Source organism: Malus sylvestris, chromosome 4, assembly GCF_916048215.2.
Source record: "Malus sylvestris chromosome 4, drMalSylv7.2, whole genome shotgun sequence".
NCBI lineage: Eukaryota > Viridiplantae > Streptophyta > Magnoliopsida > Rosales > Rosaceae > Malus > Malus sylvestris.
The window spans coordinates 197261-209318 of record NC_062263.1 but is presented as its reverse complement, the minus strand read 5'-3'; the positions used below and the strand labels follow the sequence as shown (position 1 = coordinate 209318).

Sequence of the window (12058 nt, the reverse complement as noted above, 5' to 3'; positions counted from 1 at the left end):
AAAATATTCAACATAATCAAGAACGAACAAAATGGACAGATGAGTAAAAGGTGTCGGTAAGATAAGCAGTTCGACTTTTATATACATTCAATCAAGCTGATTACAAAAGGTATGGTTGCAAAAAAATGCTATGTTTCCTTGAGAAACAGAAGTAACATGCATTTAACACTTATATTGGCCTTCAAGTTAAGACGGCAAAATATATGTCCTACAGGCCAGACACGTGTTTTAACAGCTAAACAAAAAAACAAAAAAAGTGTGTTGTTCTTGTTTCAACAGCTAATCTTTCAAGCACTAATGTTCAGCAAAAAAGATGCAGGATGCCTGTTTCCATAAGTTACAGAAGAAACAGAAGGAAGATGAGGGGTTCAAACCTGTAAAAACTCACCTCTCGACAATATGACGACACACATAAAAATACATACACTAAATTATTTTTTGTATCTATACACTGATAATTTGACATTCAATACGGAAAACAAATCTATAATTCAGGCTTTAAAATACATTGTAAACTCAATTAATATAAACAAAGAAAAAGCATCAAACTAAACAATTTCATCAACCCCAGACGTGAACAGAGTCACACCCTAAAATGAACCAATGCAGATAAACACATTTCACCAGACTAAATCCAACAAAATCACAAATCAAAACAGGCATCTCTAGAGAATTCAAATAACCAAGAGATAGGTGAGATGATAAGATAAGAGTTTGGATTTCATTTACATTCAATTAAGCTGACATCAAGAGCTAGTGTACAATCAAAAGGATGAACTCCAAGCAACAGATTGTTAGCTGGGTAGAAAAAAAAGGAAACATGCACAAATTAAATTCAAATTTCCCACACCTAAATTGTAATTAAAAAAAATACACATCTTAATCACAGAAGGACCTTCAAATGCCACAATGTTTAACAACTACTGTTCTATCAATTCCTAATCTTATAAATCATTTTGTGACGGTTGGGAAAGTTTACTAAATAACAGAGAAAAAAGAGTAAACATAATCAATCTTTGGGTTTGAAATAGAATCAGAGTTGAGCTTATGTACCAATATGAAAGTTTTGAGGAACAATGGAAAGATAGCTGAGGTCCTGGTGGTAGCGGTGGCTGAAACTTGGAAGGGATCTGGTTTAATCTTATTTGCAGTGAAGCGGTGAGCGACATAAAAGGTGGAGGAAACTGGCGATCCCACTCATCAAAATGAGAAATTTCATAAATGCATTGTGCTGCAGAGAAAATAAAGAAGAGATTGCACAATAAATACATGAAAACCAGTAAAATCATAAATTAAGAAAACCAAACGATCAAGGATAAAATTTAGAAACCCTACCACACAAAATCGCAAGAACATAAAAATTACCAATAAAAGTTAGCAAAATACACACACGGTGCGACAATAAACGCCTTAACGCCAATGATGGCCTCAAACCCAAACAAAATCCCAAATCAGTTAAAAAAATAGTGAAAATGAACTGAACCCATTCCTCTATCATATTCTTTTCCTCTGTTTCCCTATCCCTAATCCCAAATCTCTTTTCCATGCTTTCTCCCCCGTTTTTCCCTCACCCTCAATCCCATTTTCTTCCAAGTCTATAATCAAAACCACATGCATAAACACGCTAGAAATTTGCCAAAACCCACAACATAGCCTAACTAAAAATCTCACCGATTAAAACTTTCACAAAAAAAAACACACTATCTCTCTAATCAAACGAAAACTCCAAAACCAATTCAATGGTTGATTAACAACCCATAACAGAATCTTATTTAAAATTGAATCCAGAAAAATTAAAAGCTTCTTACATTTAAATTGTGAAGAAAACACCATACCAAATCAAGCATTAATGTATTGTTTCATACTGACAATCTTGGAAATTCATATACCATGTTCACTTTGCTTGATTTGTTTGATGAGAGAAATTACTTTCTAAAAACAATCTTGACAAATGATAATCTTGATTTGCTTGATTGTCCAACAACAATCTTGGAATATGTATCGTTCAATGTATGTCTTTAGAATCGAATGACAATCTTGGAAATTTATACTGACAAAGTGAACATGGAAATTCATATACAATTTGACAATACCAAATCAAGCGATATCTAAAGACCAAAAACAGATCCTACAAAGCAGAAACCCTATCTCATATGCATTAAAATGATTGACTAAGGGGGGTGTATTCAATTAGGATTCTTAGAGAGTTTCAAGGAATTTAAATCTATAGAATTTGAGAAAGTTTGAGAGAAAAAAAAATGAATTCCTAGAGATTTTGAGTGAATTAATTATAACTTCCAGAGAATTCACATGAATTGTGAGAGAATTCTTTACATGAATTGTGAGAGAATTGAAGAGAATTTGATCAACAATTTCCTTCTCTTTAGAAGCCAAATTTTCATCCTACTAATACCAAATTGCAATACCAAGTTTAGAGAATTGAAGAGAATTTGATCAACAATTTCCTTCTCTTTAGAAGCCAAATTTTCATCCTACTAATACCAAATTGCAATACCAAGTTCATATGCAATGTTTTCAACTAGCTATCAAAATGAAAGAGAAACCGATCGATTAGTGTCAAAATAAACTAGTTATCAAAGTTTTTTAAAAAAACCCAACAATTTTATATAAACATAACTACTCAAAGCAAAAAGATTTATCTAGCGTTCAACCATGTTTGAATACTCTCCAGGTTATATTGCTGCTCTCCAGGTGTTTGCAAACTCCAATATGTAAAAACAATTAATTCTCTATTTCTCATCTTTGAATGCTATCATTCACAGCATCTGTCCACATATTTGTAGCTATGCCAGCTCTCCATGCATTAGCAATCTGTCGTTGTTGCTCTTGAGTTTGATTACCTAGTTCATCATCATTATCTTCATCTTCAGATTCATCATCTTCTGGTTCGATTGGAAATTCATCAGAACAACACTCCTTGCGAAGAAAGTTGTGCAACCCTGCACAAGCTAACACCAACTCTGCTTGTGTTTTAATTGGAAATGGAGGTGCAAACTTAAAAATTGTGAAACGAGATTTAAATACACCAAATATCCTCTCCACTACGTTTCTCAAGGAAGCATGTCGAAGATTAAACAATTCATTCGCATTTACGGGGTCACGACCGTTACCAACAAAATCTTGGAGATGATATCGAATACCTCGAAATAGAGCTAAAAAGGACTATAAAAGCATAACATGATAATAGAGATTACAAGTATAAATGACTATAAAAAGGATTGGGACAACAGATTGACATATTATTAATAGGGATTATGCAACAAGTATAATGACTATAACAACAAACGAGCAGGTCGTTTTTTCCCTTTGTTTCTTCGCTTCAATTAGGGTTTTAAACCTGCTTGGTTTCTGTAGTTAGATTTTTGTTTTATTAACCCTAACATAGAAAGACTTGGCACTGGAAGACTTGGCAGTGGACTAACTATATTATATAAATTTCCACTAATCTAGAAAGAACAACATAAAAATATTCAATTTTCCTTAGCATGACATGGATGATAAAATATTCAGGGTAAATTTTCCTCATGCCTAACCAAAAAATAACCAAAAATAAATAAAAAAAATTGGAGACTGGACAAGTAAGCTTTGAATTTATATTTGTCTGTTGGTTCGGTTTCTGCATATCCCAGATTTGTAAGATATCTAAGGCATATGGGAATTTTCATTGGCCGTAGTTGTTTGGTAAAAGAAACAAATTCGCAGCCTTCACAACAAGGACAAAATGGAAGCAGACGAATAATGGGAAGAAGTTGCAGAGATTGTACCTTCGCTCGAACGGAGACTAGAGAGGAGAGAGCAGCACACTCAAAATCTCTCAAAGTTTCTAGGGTTGAGGTGAGATTTGCCAAGCTCTTTGGTATTTATACATATCACCTTGAAATCCTCCAAAATCCACCAAATCACAAATCCGTTAAAATCCAATTCCTTTTTCAATACACCTAAACTTTTAGAGACTTTCAATAAGTTATGATTGAATACACCTAAATTTATAGGGAATTGTAAGAAGTCTTTAAGAATCTCAATTGAATACACCAAGATTTTTATAAAATCTTTTAAATTCCTAATTGAATACCCCTGGAATTATTAATTCCCTGAAACTCTCTGAGAATCCTAATTGAATACACCCCCCTAATTCTTGGTGAATCATCATAAAATTAACCCAATTTCTCAATTCCAAAAACATGAAAGTTTAAGAAAGGGTTCTGAGTTCTCACCATAACGAAAATAATCATATCGTTTCAGTTTGAACTCGGGGTCAATTTCCATCATCTGCATTAACAAAAACAATAACTTATGTCAGTGCATTCAAACCAAACCCATAAATCAATTCCTAAAATCAACTGCAAATCACAAAGTTACCCAAAGAAAATCCAGCAAAGAACCAAAATACCTGAAAATTACTATATTAGCACTCCCTCCACCCAAAATCAGAAAATTTGAAATTAGAGTTTGATAACATTGTACATAGAAAGTAAGGAATCGATAATTTAGGTGGTTTCCCAGGACAATAATGAGCTTGCAGAGATCATGTTCATACAGGGATGCACAAATACACAGAAACTATAGAGACCGTTTGATGAAAAAAAAAATAGAGATGCTCAGAGATTCAACACACACTATACATAGATCCATGGCTTAGAATTTCTCAGATCCGGTTGAAATTAATAAAAAAAAAATTAAGGATGTGAATTTATACCTCTGACAGTCTCAGCTCCGTTCCCCTGATTCCTTCGCTGGCTTGGTGCAAACTTGAGGAGATCGGCGATTAGGGATAAGAAAACTGGCGGCCGTGGTTTAGTTTTTTGAGAGAGAATTCAAGAGAAAAGAAAAAGGAGAAGAAGAAGGGGATGCCCCTTCCCTTCTGAGATCGTCAATAACATCTGAAGTACTTAACACCCATACACTATATTTACACACATAAACTAATCAGCACTCATAACATGTCAATGGTCCAATGATTATGGAGCTCAAAATTTATATAAGAAAGGGCCAATCAAATCATAAATTAAAATGAAAACATGTAAGTAATTAAGAATTATTACTTGCTTAGTCAGTTCCTTCTTGTCACTTCAAGGATTATTCAATTCAACCCGATTTGATCAAACTGCATCACCCAACAAAACAAAATATAAATGAATTAAAAAGAAAATTAGGGGAACTAAATTAAATATAAACTGACTGACTTTTCGGCTAGAAAACCCAAAAAGAGCAATTAAATAGCAGCGCATAATGACGGAAGTTCTATGAAAAAATATGAATGAGTATTCAATTAATAATTGAGGCCGAAATAAAGAAGGCCTTTCTCACCTTTGATGCAAGGCGGACAACAAATTCATTATGGATTAATGTATAATATCTAAGATCCTTTTTTTTTTTATTGACTGATGCTTCAACATCATCCACCTAATTCATATCACACATCCATACATAGCTGAGAACGCTTATTCCCACCACCATTGCATTGTTACTTTAGTATGTTTTTTCACTAAGAAGAAAAGGAAAGAGCATCACGAAAAATTTAGTTCCAATATAGCCGAGAACAATTATAATAGCAAAGATAAAAAAAGGCACTATCAAAGAAATCAAATGTTGTTTTAATAGAAAGGAAAAAAGCAGTAATGAGAAAAATTCACATGTTATTACCTTAAACTGGAGTTAAAATTACTCACCCTTTTTTTTTCATTGCACCAAGACAAAAATAAAGAAAGACTTCTAATCCCATAAATAGCAAATACTCTACTATCCTAAATTCCTAATCCCACTTGACTTCGCTGCCTCACACCTTTGTCCCCTGTCTCCCATTAACTAAAAACACTCCCAAATTACACCAGCCAACCATACAAAGCCACTGACCACATCAAATATTAGGCACGATTCAGGTAACCAAATTCAAAGAATAGAGTTCAGATAACAAAATGCAAAGAACAAAATACATATAGTAAAATTCAAGAACATGATTAAGAGGATTTGAACTATACTGTGTTGAAAACTTACCGAAGAGCGACGATTCCAGGGCGGTAGCAGTCAGGCTTCTTGACTTCTCTAGTTGTGGGTGCTGATTTTATTGAAGCCTCAAAATTAAAACAATTAGCAACTCAGATCCAATAATCTGATTGTTTCTCGGAAAAAATAGCTTGCAATAAAGATTTTGCAGCACTAATTAAGAAAGAATTAAATCCAGGTATGAAAAATTGAATGAATCAATTACATTATATATCATATATTGTCAGCAACAATAATTAACCGATTCAAATGTATATAGCTAGTATGGATTGAATAGCCACTTCAATTGGGAAAGAGAAGATGCAAAATCGAGCAGCCACTTGGATGATCAATGGATTATTCCATCTAGAAAATGATAAATATATACATATAGAGAGGCAGAGAGAAGAGAGGGAAGCATTATTACCATTTGGCGGCATTGATAGGTGCAGAGCAATTGATTCTTGTTTGATCCTCCATGTCTTCTCTATGCCTTCAGTCTCCAAATAGCCTCCCTCACTTGGTAGAAGCCACTGATAATTCTGATAAAAAACAAAACAAACATTCAAATCAATTGTTATCAGTATTACATGAACTAAAAGAACAGAAGAAGCAATATTTCATGTAGAAGATCGCTTGTATAAACTAAATCCAGTAAATTAGAGAAAAATGTAATACAACAGTACACGACTGGAAACGAGAGAGTACAAAATCCAGTCTACTGCTTAAGCATGACTCTATGTAAGATTCTTTTTCCTTCCATTAAAGTTTGAACAGACCAACATATCACATTATGGAAAACAAATCACCTTCTCAGCCTTGGCAGCAGCTTGTGCAGATTTTCCATACAATTCTTCTCTAACAGCAAGTTCACCCTTCAATTTCTTATCTTTCAAGCCTTGAAAACACAAAATCCAAGATGCAGTAACAAATAAACATGTATACGTTTCATGAAAACTCAAAATTTCTAGGCCATACCTCCAAATTTGCTTCTGCTCCTCTAAGAAACTTCTTCGCTCTCTTATCTAACTCATCAGAAATCTTCTCCTGCAAATTAAGGTACTGCCCATTTTATTTTCTCATTCCCTTTTTAAGAAAATTATGTGCATGTAAAAGCCTAAAGTTCAGCTCTCACGTTGGTGAGTTAAATAGTGCAATGTACAAAAGGTGAGAGCTTAATTCAGAGCTAACATAACTAAAATACCAAAATATCATGCAATCCGACTAAACATGTAAAGCAACCATCAGAGAATTGAAAATTTACTAATAAAATGAACCAAAGACCAATTTTGAATAATCAGGAACGATGACGTTTTAACATTGACATAGTGTGTTTGTGTGTGAGAGAGATGCAAATAGAGTTGGAGTTCGACAAATGCAGAAATCAACCTTAAGATTCCCTCTGGTTCAAATGGTGCAAGCACCATTGAGGAGAATTAGACGGCAGAGGTCGATAGTCCGAAGAATTAAAAGTTGAAGCTTCTACTTTCCAACTCGGGAAGAAATAACTGTGAAAATGCACAAAATAAAAGGCTTGATTTCTAAACCATTAAAAGGAAATTAAGAAATTAATTTATATATTTAATTTGGGTGAGGGATTTGAACAGAAAACCCATTTGTTCCATCTCCAGATTCATGCTTTTTTTCCAAACCATTAAAGAACGAAAAGAAATGGTGCGCAATTTACTCAAACCCACAAAATTAAAATTAATTACACCATAATCAGGCAAAAGATTCAAAATTCACAATGTAAAAACCCAAATTAAACATAAAATTCAAAATGAACGACGCAACAACCCGAACCTAGATATGAACATTTCAGCAAAACCTAAACCCTAGACAGGCACAAATGTTCATTTCTTCATAGAAAATTTACAAAAATTTAAAGAATGACAACCCCAACAAAACAAAATCCAAACATATCCAAAATTAGCAAGATAGACACAAATCCAAAAGCAAATCAGCCTCTCACACTAAGCAAACACGGTAGCAGCCATTTAATCATTTTTTATTAAATTATTATTTTTGGTAAACCCACTCAGCCTCCAGAGTCTAGATTAAGGCTTGAAGCACAACTTTGAAAATTCGAGACTACCTACAACTGAAAATAAATCAAGAATGTAGAAAAAAATGAAAATTTCAAACTGAATGAAAGAAGCATCCTTCAAGTGATAATAGGTATGGTGGTTTCCCTTCACCTTTTTCTTCTAACACCCTTATCACACAAATACAGAAGCAACAAAACATGGAGAAACAACCTAGCAACAGAAAGATACTCAAAGGATGTAAAGCAGAAAAGGAACCTCAATTCGATTTGTTGAGAAGGAAACAGCAGCAAAGCATGAAGAAACACAGAAATGCACACAGTGCAACCCTCTAATTTAAAAAGACACAAACCTGACTATAACAGTGTACGAAACAGTGCACTAAACAGACCTATCTTCCTAACACCCAACTAAACAGGCTATAAACATCCATTACAATTTTATTGACACAAAAAAAATGTCAATCACAGTTTTACAAACAAAGCAAATGGAAAACCAAACAATAAACAATGATTTCTGAACAGCGTTTTACCTGTTGAATCAGAGGACAAAACTAAAAACCCTCTCCTCTCCCATACCTCCCTCAGACATCCTCTGCTCAGCAACCCCGTGGGGTAACCCGTTAACCCCAAAAAACGCAGGGCATGCTCTCTGCCCTCTCTCTCTCCCTGCCCATCCGTCCCTCAAGGAGGGTCAGGTAGAGGAGAGGGGAGGCGGAATCGAAGATCAGTAAATCCAAAACCTGCAGTCTCATCAGGAAAAAAAATCACTAAAAAGAAAAAGGCAGATATATATCACCAGGAAACAAAAAAAAAAAGGCAAGCATTAGCCAAAATTTGTAAATCAAACACAGAAGTGTCAACTCATTCTCCTCTGTTAGTCTGCTATCACCTCACATGTCACACTTTTTGAGATTGGATCAATTCGATCACAACCAAACTACCAGTATTAAATTTAACTAACTAACGATCAAATGATTTAAACATTGTGTATTACAAATTCAAATCAATGGTGGTAATAAATAAGATAATTTCAGCTACCATTTGTGATTAAAAACGAACAATGCTTACTCCTAAGGAATATCTGACAATTTGGGTCTACTTCTGAATTTCGTCCTCATTAAACTGTTTATTACCTGGTTTTAGAAGTCTTTACGTATCAATCTATTTTTTTTAGAATGAAGTTAGAAGATGTTCTAGCACCAGAGGCTATTAGAAGTTGGTAAGATATATCGATACAGCGGTTTGAGAACAGTTTGGGAAACTTTGGGTAGAAAATATGCTCGCAAGGAAAACCGACAATGGGTGAGTATCACTCTCAAAGCTGGTTTATGTTTAAATTAGTGAATTACCATAATCTTTACTAGTCGGTTTTCACTTTTGGCCTACTTCAGTGTGTAAATACTGAATGTATTACCCATTTTGCTTGATCCTAGGCAACTCTTACACCCTTACTACATTGTCACCTTTCTGATTTTTGAAGAATGAAGACTCTCAAAATTTGTAGAAATACGAAAATGAGAAAATGATACATCTTTCTCAACCAATATGCTATAAATGTTCACCACCAGTATATAATAAAAAAAAAAACAAAATGCTAACTTCATCACATAGCACAAACTTTAAACGCATCACCTTCCGAAATTAAATTAAGAATTCATATGGCACTCATTGAGAAATTGAGACAAACTGAAGTTGTATATTGTAAAATGCAACTGCTTTTAGAATTCCTAAGTCACGCCAGTTAGCAAGAAACCCATTCTAACTCAAGTTGTACAGTGTAATAATGCAACCACAAAAAGACCAAACTTCTGCTGCTAAAAAGCTTTTACAAAATAATAAAACCCTTAACAGTTTGAACCCTACCAGAAAGTTTACATGAGTTGAAGAACAGCTGCACTTAAGTGCAGCAAGATCATAACCTCTTACAGCTTCTCCTTCGCGTCAGAACCACCTGCGGTCCAAATTAAGAAAGATTCAATGGCAGATCAAGAACAAATAAATAATAATTTAAACTAAAATCGCTAATTATTGTTGCAGAGAGAATTCATATCAAGATTAACTACATTATTTAATTCGAATGGAATCAAAAAGCAGAATAAATATGAAGGGTAAATAAATTAATAGCAAAAGTCACATTTCAGTAGCAATCAATAGTAGAAATCAGAGTTGAGTAGCAAGGACCAAAACAATTTCAGTAAAAAGATCAGAATCCCAACAAATGTAAGTAAATATATGAAGCCTATAAGATTTTGAAGCGAGGAAAAATGCTGTAAAAGCAAAAGAAAAAAACATGAAATTATCCTATGTTACCAATATTGATGAAACCATCATAGGTGAAGAAAGAGGCAAATAAAGCTTAACAAAATAAATGAAGCAATCAGTATGGGAAAATTTGATGGGTTTTGACACCATTCCTCCAAAGCCTCAGTAGTGGTAGTTTCACTTAGCACGCCAACAAAATTTCAAACAGCATTCTTGTTCTAGTACCAGATCAAACACAATTATTCACGAAAAAATATGTAACTTATTTAATAAGGTATACAAAGGAACTTATCACAGGTCAAGTACTTTTACAAACTTTGAAAAATATAAATCCCAAGTATAAATCATGTCAAAAATATCAAAACATTTACGAAATTTTTATCTTTCCATTCCAAAGACGGACCAAATTGAGGGCAGAATAAAAGATAGACCTCCTCAAGCACACAACAAATTTGAAATAATACTTCCGTAAGACAAACCAGTATAGATAAACATTGAACAATAGTTTAGAGCCCAGCCTCTGCCTTTAACAGTTTGTCAATTTGTAACTAAATTGAATCTCATCATACTCTCATTTACTTTTTCAGGATGCTCAAAATGCTATAAATGACTTAACTGGTAAGGATGATGTTTTTCCTATCTAAACTTTGTTTTTCGACAGCTTCTTAAAAACGAAATCATTACCAAGATTCAGTTTAATTAGTTTTCTCATCATATCCAAATTTTATGCAATTTATATAATATCCAGAAATAATTCATAACAAAATGGCAGAAATGATAACAATCTATGCGAACAGTAGAGAAGCGAATTAAAAATTGAACTTAGCTCAAAAACACATACCTTTCAAGGATCGGAGCCTCAGAAAAATTTATGAAGTTCACGCAAATATTTTTAGGTCTCAATGCACCTATACTGCAAACCAACGAAAATGCAAATGCATTAATACAATTGTCAATACCAATTTCTAAGATTTTAGCATTATCTTTACCCTTGCAACTGAAAACCAAAAATCCCAGAAAAATGAGCAAGAAGCTTAAGTAGAAAAAAAACATATTTTAAACCACCAAAACCCAATACCCATTTAACCTGAGATTTTAGTGTTCTCTTTACCCTTGCAACCGAAAACCAAAAATCCCAGGAAAATGAGCAAGAAGCTTAAGCAGAAAAAAAAACATATTTTCAACCACCAAAACCCAATACCCATTTAATAATTCACGAATGAAAAATCTAAAGGATCAACAAACTGAAAACCCCCCAAAAAAAAGCCACAAAAAAAGAAGAAGAAAACTGACCTTAAAACAGAAGACAATGCACAGAACAGAGAGATGCATCCCCAAAATGAGAGAAAATGAGAGAAAACGAAACAAAGGAACCCCCAAAACCTAACCCAACAGTTCACATCTATGCTAACAACAAAGATTGGAATAAAAAATGGAACTTAGCTTTCAAAATCCAGCCATTGATCCGACATGCAAAAGGGAATGGATGATCCAGAGTGATTCATGAACTGAGGGGACCTTACTCGGCTCTGTTCACCATCCAACCCCTCCCTCTCTCTTTCTCTCACTGTCTCCCTTCCACTCACCCATGCCAGGATCCCCCTCCCTCTCTCTCTTGCTCTGTCTCTCTCTCTCTCCCTCTCTATCGGAGGCATGGCTTCCCATCCCCGAAACCCTCACTAAATGACAGCAAACGTAAACCCACCCCAATCCGTCTCAAACAAACAGGACAAAATTGCCCTTCCA

At 34.2% G+C, this 12058-nt stretch overlaps 2 long non-coding RNA genes across 2 annotated transcripts; both read right to left on the bottom strand.

Moving 5' to 3' along the window:
- Positions 1–812: 812 nt before the first annotated feature.
- Positions 813–4969, bottom strand: LOC126619689 (uncharacterized). The gene is made up of 3 exons (XR_007622128.1): positions 4718–4969; positions 4236–4290; positions 813–1231 (listed from the first exon to the last, which is right to left on the bottom strand). It is a non-coding gene; the product is annotated as an uncharacterized LOC126619689 (long non-coding RNA).
- Positions 4970–5019: 50 nt separating this feature from the next.
- On the bottom strand, positions 5020–6899 carry LOC126619688 (uncharacterized). The gene is made up of 4 exons (XR_007622127.1): positions 6813–6899; positions 6431–6545; positions 6016–6092; positions 5020–5125 (listed from the first exon to the last, which is right to left on the bottom strand). It is a non-coding gene; the product is annotated as an uncharacterized LOC126619688 (long non-coding RNA).
- Positions 6900–12058: the final 5159 nt, after the last annotated feature.